This window comes from Lactuca virosa, chromosome 2 (genome assembly GCF_052849685.1).
Source record: "Lactuca virosa cultivar CGN04683 chromosome 2, Lactuca_virosa_CGN04683_v6, whole genome shotgun sequence".
Taxonomy (NCBI): Eukaryota; Viridiplantae; Streptophyta; class Magnoliopsida; order Asterales; family Asteraceae; genus Lactuca; species Lactuca virosa.
Window position 1 is genome coordinate 151,970,053 of NC_136427.1, and position 11,283 is coordinate 151,981,335.

The following is an 11,283-nucleotide window of genomic DNA, read 5'->3' on the forward strand; positions in this document are numbered from 1 at the left end:
TCTTTTGAAAACTTTTCTATTTGTTCTTTAAATTCTTGTGAATTTAATTTGACAACACTTTCATTTTCCACAACAGGTTGTTTTGTAACTTCTGTCTCAGCTTTTTGTTTTTCAACCCATTTGCGTTGAGGTTTTTGTCTTTGAAAAACATACGAATTCTTTGTTAGATTATTTTCGACAGTGCTTTGATTTGAAAAGAATCCTTCGAATGTAGTTTTCTTGTTATCATTTTCGACCATTTTGTTAAATTCTGGTTTAATGTTTTCAACATTCCCAGTAGTAACAAACACTTGATTCGGGAATATAACATCATCAGTGCACTAGAAATTTGGATACACCACAGTGTTTGTTTCCAGAAAATGAGCTCCTTGTTCTGACAATACTTTGTCGAATTTTTCTGTATCCCCGTACACTTGATCAACGACTATTCGTGGAATTTCAGTTTCTTTCGAACATTTGTTTGATGAGACCTTTTTGTGCGAATTCTGTTCATCATTTTCATCATCACTGCTATCAGTTTGACTATCTCGAATATCCACAAAATCAGGATCACAAACTTTCAAAGTTGAAGGTTTGTCAGTGTCAATCTTAACCATCAAATCCTCGATCTTTTCTTTTCCTTTAGACTTTGATGCAACATTAATGACAGACAACTGAGAACAATCAATATCCTCAATATCACTAATTTCACTAATATTTTCAGAGTTATCTTCAATATCAACAAAATCAGATTAACAATCAGATGTTGAATTCTCAGTCTTTTTCAAAATTTTGATTTGTTCTGATTTAGTCAAAGTATCATTCACAATGTTAACTAATTCATTTGAATCCAGACATTCGTCAATTTTGACAATTCCATAAGCATATCTATCATCAGGAATTTTATCAAACTCAGCAATAGTTTTCTCACAATCATACGAAATATTATCAACCTTCTCTCTCTCATATGCTAGAAAAGGTAATAATTTCCTATGTTGCTCCTTGCTAATTTCACACGAATGATGCAATGCAGTCAATTTGCCATAAAGTCTTTTAGCAGAGTTACAGTATATGTTTCGTTGTGCTAATAATAGTTTTGCATCACTAGACAATGAATCCCTATCACACATAATGTTTGTAACTTGCAATTCTAAACTCTCAATTTTTATTTTCTTGGCATCTAACTTCTTCTGTACTTCTATAAACTGAGAAGTTGATTTCTTAGCCTCATTGCTAGCAGAGATAACCAAAACATCGAAATAAGCAACAGTATCATCAAAAGCAATTAATTCAGAATCATATGCACTTATAGGAATATTGAAAGACTAAATAATAGAACGTACCTTGGTAGTCATTGGAGATTTATCAGCACTTTTGGTCATGAAGCAATGACCAGTTACCTCTTCGTCAGAATCTTCCTCCAGCTTTGCATACATGGCACCATGTGTAGGATTACGCATCTCTTCATCATCAGATTCGGAAGACCAGATCTGATATGTGCCCTCTTCCTCCTGTTCACCTCTAGCCACCAATGACAAATTTTCCGCCTTCGTACGCACCTCTTCCAATTTCTCCACATAATACGCTTCGTCCTTCACTTTGTTCTTTCTTTCATCCTTCTTACGAAGCATGCAATCATTTGCTAAATGATTTGCTCTGTTGCAATAACGACAATCTACACCTGAATCTCCTTTCAATTTCTTTTCCTCATTAACCTTCCCATCATTCTTCTCAATTTTCTTCTTCTCCTCTCCAGCAGCCTTGTTCACGAAACTACCTTTTCCTTCACTTTGCTTCACCTTTGGAATGAACGGTTTCTTGAAAAACTTTTTGACTCTGTTTTTTGAGTAAAAAGCTACTGCCTCATCATCCGAATTCATGATAAACCACTCTTCATCATCAGAATCACCTTTTTCGACTGCTTCCTTTTCAGACACTTTAGAGACAAGTGCTAATGGACCTCCCAGACTAAGCTTCGACTCTTCTGCTATTTCATTCACTTCACTTTCGTGCGTTTTCAGTTGATTGTACAAATCATTTAGAGAAGATGTGTTGAAACTCTGTTGATTTTTCACCATCATGCTAACACTCCTCCATTCTTTACGGAGTCCCATGACGAAGATGAGATTGAATTCCATAGCAGTCCTCGTGATTCCATATCGATTGCATTTGTAGATCAACTCATTCAGCCTATCATAATAGCATTCAATCGTTTCACCATCTTTTTGCTTGAATTCCTTCAATTCAATCAAACATTGTTTAACTGAATTTATTTTTGTCTTCTCACTTCCCTGAAACTTGTCTTTGAGATTATTCCAGATATCTTTTGTAGTTATACAACTCCTGACATAGTTGTATACAACTGGAGGTAATGCACCGTGTAACTCTCTGATGCATCTTTTCTCAAGTTTCTTCAATCGATCAGTTTGATCACCAACACTTGAAGTTCCAGAAGATGATCCAATTGGTTGAACATTTGTCGGAGGATTAATATTCCCAGAGATACATGACCAAAGCTCTTCATCAAGTCCATTCAAGTAATCTTGCATACGATCAGCCCATTGATCATAGTATTCAGGAATAATCATAGGAGTCTTAGTTAAAGATCCTAGCAAATGAGAGAATGAAGTCATCGAGTTGAGATTGAAGTTCGCCATTGATGTACGGATGAAAATTTTTGAGAATTTTTGAGAAATCAAAGAGAATTTTAAAGCAAATTGCTGAATTGAACTGAGATAACAACTAGAACACTCGATTCAACAAATCAGTTGCAGAATCGAATCACAACTAAAGATCTAGAACGCTTTTTCACTTCAAAAGGTTCGGAAACTTTTTGAATCAGAAATTTGATTCAAAAACCTTTTGAATCAAAGTAAAAAACAGATCGTAGATTATGATTCCTGCTCTGATACCAATTGATGAAGTGATGAATCAAGTATGAATCAAATCAGAGTAAAACAAATGTAGTTTGAACACGAGATGTAAATATGATCTGGTTTCAACTCTATTATGCTTTCAAATCTTACAGAGAGAATGTAGACAAGTTCGTACAAAGACTCTTATCTAACTCTAAGTAATGTCCCTATTTATAGGAAACATGAAAGCACACAAAAAATTACAAGGACTATACTTCTAAGCTTCGTTACAAAAAATGACTTGTAAAATAACATTAAGTCTTCGACATATTACAACAGGTCTTCGACCCTTACAATGGTTTATTCCAAACTTTAGTTCTATTATGGCACCAGTGACTGATTGTAAGAAAGGGAAGATCTTTACTTGGACCGAAGCGGCAGAATCAGCTTTCCAATTAGTAAAAGAGAAGCTTACTACATCACCGATTCTTGTATTGTCATATTTTTCTCAAGTTTTTGAATTACACACGGATGCTTCCAAGGTTGAGATTGGAGCAGTTCTAAGTCAAGGAGGACGACTGATTGCCTATTTTAGTGAGAAGTTGACGGGGCCAAATTTGCATTAGAGTACTTATAATGTTGAGTTCTATTCAGTGGTCCAAGTTGTAAAGCATTGACGCCATTATCTGTTTCATAAGGAATTTGTTTTGTTCACAGATCGTGACTCTTTAATACATATTCGCATCAAGATAAGGTGTCACAAAAACATGAGAGGTGGATGTCGTTCTTGGAAAAATTCACTTTTGTGGTGAAACACATGTCTGGAATGTCGAATCGGGTGGCTGATGCATTGAGTCGGAGTAATCTGCTAGTTTCCATGAGGGTTGGTGTGCCAGGGTTAGATGTCCTCATGGAGCAGCTAATGATTGATCCTTATTTTTCTGTTGTTCTACATGGTATTAGTATACAACCTGGACAAAGGTCTGATTTTCTACTGCATGAAGGTTTCCTTTTCAAAGGCAATCAGTTGTAAATCCCTGATTCTAGTCTCTGCCTTCAAATCATCAGGGAGTTGCATGGTGAAGGGCATGTCAGGAGAGATCGCACTTTATAGTTGGTACAGTCATCTTATTTTTTGCCTACAATGCGCAAGGAGGTGGATAGATATGTTAAACGGTGTCGAATCTGTTAGGTGTCAAAGGGAACATGTACCACTGCAGGACTCTATATGCCTTTGCCTATTCCATCACAACCTTGGGTGGATATCAGCATGGATTTTTTGTTGGGTTTACCACGTACTCAATGGGGCAATGATTCAATCTTTGTGGTTGTTGATCGTTTTTCTAAGATGGTGCACTTTATTCCTTGCAAAAAGACAACGGATGCAGTTAATATGGCTCAGTTATGCTTTCGAGACGTCTATCGTTTGCATGGATTGCCGTCTTCTATTCTTTCAAATCGATACACTAGGTTTTTTAGTCATTTTTGGCGCAACTTGTGGAAACTGGTGAACACTCAACTCAATTTTAGTAGTGCATATCATCATCAAACGGATGGCAAAACAGAAGTTGTCAATTGATCCCTCGGTAATCTTTTGAAATGTTTAGTGGGTGATCATGTGAAGGCCTAGGATCAAAAGCTTTGTCAAGTTGAGTTTGCTCATAATCATGCTATCATTTGAAGTACTGGATCTGGTCCATTTCAGGTGGTCTATTCTGTTCAGCCACGGGGACCACTTGATTTGATGTTGCTTCTTGTTTCTGGTGTTGTTCCAAAGAAAGTGCAGGATTTTGTTGAAGGACAACATGATGTTCATAAGGTTGTTCATGACAACTTGGTCCGAGCTAACTCCAAGTACAAGCAAGATGTAGAAAAAACACAGAAAAGTTGATTTTCAAGTAGGTGACTTTGTTTGGCCTATATTGACTAATGATCGTTTTTCGGTTGGTGCGTACAACAAGTTGTCAGCCAAGAAGATTGGACTAGTGGAGATTGTGGAGAAGATTAATTCCAATGCATATCGCCTGTAGTTTCCAAGCCACATTCGTTGTTCCGATCTTTTCAATTAAAACATTTGCTTCCTTATTATGGGGATTCTTCAGATGCTGATCATGGTGCACATTCGAGGTCGAATTTTGTCTACCCAGGAGGGGATGATGCGGGCCCAAGTGTGGAGGATCGGTCCCTTGCGTTCCTAGAGGCCCACGGTCGTGTGACTAAAGGGGCTTCACGGAAATGGCCATAACTTTGGCTACGAGTCTCCGTTTTGGGCCGAAAACTAGTCAAATCGAAGCTTGGAGCAAGGAGCACGTCTAAATAATTACCCAAAGGGGACTTACCCATTTTTTAGTCCAGATATCTCTTTATAAATGGAGTTATGAACAATTTTGTTATTTTTCCTTAATTTTTGGGTTTTGTTTTTGGGTTTGTATTTGGCCCATGGACTTTTGGGGTTCCGTTTTAATTTGTGCTTCTTATTTACCTATTTTGATGTAATTTGGATGGTTGGTCATCAATTTTATGAACTTTCATTTTCTCCCAAAATTATGTGCGTGTTAACCCAGATTTTGAAGCCAATCCCATGATATTCGTAGAATCAACGTGGTGTTGAACAGATTGATCTAGTTATTCCTTTAGAATCAATATGTTCACTCTTGTTTATTTCTGTTTGTTTTGTACGCTGCATCAATTCCAGTCACAATGTTTATTCATATAAACATGTTCACACGAAGTCAGTTTTACTATGTATTTTGGTTTATCTGAATGGTCAATTAATGCGAACTAATTCCAAAAGATATTTTCATCACCAAGTCATGTATTAATCATCTATCTTTACAAACATGATTTGCAGTTACTATAAGACTAACAATCAAATGGTATCCAAGATCTGATCTAAATGGATACTTGGTAATGCTTTTGAAGTTCACATGTTCAAGATAACGACTCCAAAAATACATTTTATCCAAAATTTTGGATGTACTCGAATTAGTACATATTATGGATAATCTAGGTGGACCATTAGTCAGAATCATTTCTAAAAAATATTCACACTATCACATTAATCATAATACATGTTGTCAAATGAATTCCACAGTCCTATTTAACTAGACTTTTGGCAATGTAGTTCTTATTTTCAACAATATGATTCCCCAATATTACATCTTATTCAAATACTTGGTTCAACCTTTTGTTATTATACAATTTTTAGATATTTGTGACTTTCCTTTAAACATGTTAACATTTTTTAAATAAGTCATAACACTCATATGAAATCTTGTACATACAATTTTTCAATCATAAAACAATATACTAAACATTCGGGATAATGAGATGTGTTTTGATCCTATGAATATTAGCAAGAGCCGCATATGCATGATAAATTCTACTTCTCCTTGCTCCAATCATCTTACTCTCTTTAATTCGATGCAAATTCTTTCGAATGTCATTACTTTATCCTTAGTAAAATACTCAAGGATAAGAATTTAACTAGACTTTTGGCAATGTAGTTCTTATTTTCAACAATATGATTCCCCAATATTACATCTTATTCAAATACTTGGTTCAACCTTTTGTTATTATACAATTTTTAGATATTTGTGACTTTCCTTTATACATGTTAACATTTTTTAAATAAGTCATAACACTCATATGAAATCTTGTACATACAATTTTTCAATCATAAAACAATATACTAAACATTCGGGAGAATGAGATGTGTTTTGATCCTATGAATATTAGCAAGAGCCGCATATGCATGATAAATTCTACTTCTCCTTGCTCCAATCATCTTACTCTCTTTAATTCGATGCAAATTCTTTCGAATGTCATTACTTTATCCTTAGTAAAATACTCAAGGATAAGAAGTAATATTTCAATGGTATTATGAATTTTCACATCTGATTGTAGACTAAACATTCATGAGAATGAGTTATCGTTTGTTCGCATGGATAGTAGCATGAGCTTGTAATCCATGATAAAATTATTTCTTCTTTGTTTTATTCTTACCTATTAGACATGTTGAGTTTTTATACTCACATAATTTTTTTTCTTAATTCTGGAAATGATAGTTTATCATAAAAAGTCTTAGAATAAGCCTTCCTATTATCCTTGGCGTTTGGGGCCCGATTAGGTATATCACCGCAAATCGTATAGGCAACCGGTTTCTTTCTTTTGACACTTCTATTCATGATAGTGAAGATGGGAGTATTTATAGTTAGAGTTTCTATGATTGGCTATGTTAGGCCTAAAGGGTCTATATATCCATTCAACTCCTTAATGGACATTTCTAAGTTGTTCATATCGAAATGAGATTGAATTGATTATATGTACATTGTCATCTATGTTGATAACTAAAGTTAACTCCTAACTAAATGAAATTTCATTTCACTACATTATATTTATACGACAACAGTTCTTAACAATTTAGGAATATAGTGGTTAAAGGGAAACTTCAAGAAGAGATTCATTCAAAGCATGATCTTTCTATTCCTAAATGAGAACTATTCCAAAATTTGAATTTGATCATCCTTCCAGCTAATCCCTTTGATAGGTTTTATTGGAGTAGATCTTAGTGGATGATCTTATAGAAATCATTCAATTTTAATTCCATTCTTGTTTGTTTTATTGATCCTTTAAATAGTTTTCTCAAACCTAAAAATTATTTACTAAGGCTAGGATCCATATTTGGCTTTGTGATGTGTAAAGGGATGATGTCAACACATTAAAATTGTTTAATGGCATGTTAATCTCAGATTTGCAAATCCTCTATTTGTGCCCGATATACCACGGTCTCACAAATAAGATGTTGATCCAACAATGTAAGAACGTATGAACCTTGATTTTGTCATGACTCTCAATTTGATGTTTCGGTTAACCGCACACGCTCCATCAATACAACTCCACATCAATTTCCTTTTACTTCTCAAATTTATGTATCGGTTAACCACACACACTCCATATATAGGCTCATAATAAATAATGTATGTTAATCAGAGTTTAGCAACTATTCACATTTTCCTAAAATAACTAAGAACGAGAATTTTGTTTTAAGTACTTATACGTGTTAATCATGGTTTAGCAACTATTTACATTTTCCTAAAATAACTAAGAACGAGATTTTTTTTAGTACTTATACTTGTTATACATTTAATGAGAAATCGTCCTATCAAACCCTTTCAGCTAACAACAATCCACCACACAAAGAAGCGGTGAGTAAAAAGGACACTCATTCAAGGGTCATTTTATAGGCCATTCCATTATACCTTTCTAATAGTATGGCTTCATGAATAAGGCTTAGTCTTGATAAACTAACAATCATTAATTGAACATGTAACAACCCAAAATTCAAGACCAAAAATTTCGTTTTTAATTAAGTTATTAGAAAACCAACAGTATAAGAAAACATCCATAATAACATCCCATGTCAAAAACAAAGTGTCAATAATCAAAACATGTTATCATAAAAGAATATCATAGTGTAATCCCAAAGATCTCATGTGCGGAAAACATAGTGTGATGCGCTGCGATCGAGCCGACTCGTTTCCTTTGAAAACGAAGTACCTGAAACCAAAACTGAAAACCATAAGCACGAAGCTTAGTGAGTTCCCCCATCATACCACATACCATATATACATAATGCCAATTCCTCGGTATCTTTCAACCGGTATCTGACTGGCATAAGTGGAAGTTGGACTCCCCTTCGGTATCTTCCAACCGGTAACCAGGAGCTGGCCTCCCTTCGGTATCTTTCAACCGGTAACCGGGAGCTGGCCTCCCCTTCGGTATCTTTCAACCGGTAACCGGGAGATGTCCTCCCCTTCGGTATCTTTCAACCGGTATCCGGGAGCTGGCCTCCCCTTCGGTATCTTTCAACCGATAACCTGGAGCTGGCCTCCCCTTTGGTATCTTTCAACCGGTATCCGGGGACTATTTCACCCCTACCACTACCACATAATATCCTAGCATAAACACATAAAGCACATACTGCCTAGTATATCTGGGAGCTGGCCTCCCCTGCGGTATCTTTCAACGGGTAACTGCCTTCGTATCTTTCAACCGGTAACCGGGGACTATTTCACCCCTACCACTACCACATAGTAACATATCATACTAACACATAAACATAACAGATAGTGGCATACCAGACAATTATCACAAAGAGAATCATCTAACAGACATCTCCTACTAGTGAGCCGACATTGTGGCCTTAGACCCACTCTGCTGAAGTCTCACAGACAAAACTCTAGTTGCTGGATGACAGGTTCTCGAACTGTCAATCATCAAAATAACACCCAATCAGTAATTGGGTTTCAATACATATCCATAAGTCCATGCTTGGGGTGAAAGACTACTTTACCCCCATCTTAGCTTGATTCAAACTCAAGGCCCAATCCACAGGCCCAAAAGTCAAACTATGAATCAAAGCCCAACATATGGCCCAAATTTCCAAATTGGGCCCAAACCTTTACATGGTCTTATCCTAAGGCCCAAACATATATTCCAGTCCAAACATTTGGCATTCCCATGGTCCAATATCTCATAATCATCAAGGCCCAGTTATGGCCCAATTTTCCAAATTGGGCCCAAACCCCTTACATGGGCCTTACCCTAAAACCCATCAAGTTATTCTAGTCTATATGCTTGTTCTTGGATGGCCCATCAATATCTCAATCACCAAAGCCCAATAGAAAGGCCCAACTTAAGGCCCAAGCAAGATTAGGGTTTTCACATAAAATGCCGATTAGGGTTAAGTGTTTCTTACTTAACCCATTAAGGACTTAATCCATTAAGTCCATCACTCTACTAGAAAAATCATATGGTGTGATCAGGTGTAATTCATAATTCAATTACAATGGCCCAAAATGTGGGTCCCGATAAGTCCAAATTAAAAATCTCTAAGATTAGGGTTTTCTAAACCCTAATTAGGGTTTCCAACCCAAAACACACCAATTAGGCCCAAAAGCTAAGTCTTTAGATCAATTAGGGTTTCATTGGGTCAACTACGGTTTCATAAGTCGGGCACCACCCACTACCACCTCGGGTAGTAGTAGTCAACGGCGGCTCACAGTGGCGGCCACAACCTCACGGTGGTGGTTATGGTTCTAGTCCATTTATGTCCAAGCATCCCAAACGAAATCTAAACACAAGCAAGAGCACACCGCCACCCAACACGGCGGGTGGTGGCGGCAGAAGGCGGCAGCCACCACCTCACAGTGGTGGTTATGAGTTTTATTTGATTATTGTGTCACTGATTACAACATACAACACAAAATCCCAAATAAACACACACACACACACACACTAAGATAAACACACACACAGCCACCCTTGTGGTGGCCGGCGGTGGTACATGGTGGCAGCCACCACCACACGGTGGTTGCGGTGGCTTTTCCGCGAATTCCGGCCAAACAACCCGACGCCACTTCACTGAAATAAACACACACAAACAGCTTTTCCCGGAACAGTAACACAACTACCCACCTGGTGGCGTACAGTGGCGGCAGCAGCGGCGGCACCACCGGCGGTCATCGCGTTTGGCAGCAGCTCACATCAGTGGTGGCGTACACGCTTGGCGGTACCGATGGTGTGGCTGACGACGGGACAGAAGAGGAAAGAAGGGGCGACTCCCACCGGAAACAGCAGCAACGACGTCCGCGGACGCTCTTCCGACTTCTCGCTGCCACGACCTTAGATCGTCAGCTTCAGCTCACGTCGGCAATAGCGGCAGTGGTCCCAACTGAATGACGGCATGAGGTTGGTCCTCGTCCTCAACCACGGCAGAAACGGTGACAGCGACTCATCCTGGTGGTTCTCCGAGAGCGATAAGGAGGACTCGACTCGGCGGTTGATGGGAACTCCTGTCGACAGCATAGACATTGGCGGTCGTTCGGTGCTTCGTCTAGCCGGAAATACGTAAGGGAATCGGGTGGCGGTTGGAGAAGAGCACAAGGGTGGCGAAGTTGGCGGCTGAGAATTGTTCCCTAGGGTTAGGGTTTGGACCGGGGGGTGACGGGTTATATACCCTGATCCCCTATAAACTTACTTCCATAACGCCATCTTTGGTCCCTCCCTTCCCCTTTTTCTTTCAAAGTGAGTCCATAATTTACTCTTCATACCCCTGCTCCCATAATTCTTTTCATATTAAGTGCATCAGTTAGCAAACAGCCCCTCCTCTACAAATTATTCTCAAATGAAGTCCATATGTTACCATTCAGCCCCTTAGCCTCCAAAATCTCTTCAAATTAAGTCCCAATAATTTACCAAGTAGTCCCTGCCTTCACAAATATTTACAAAACCAATTTGGAACTTACACTTTTAACCCCTGAATAATCCCAATTATAACATTTGGCTCCCGAAAACCAACACCCCACTAGAAATTATGGATTTTAGGGCTACTATTCATATTAATTTTATCTATTTTCTTTACTTACTTAAATGGGGTATTACAGAA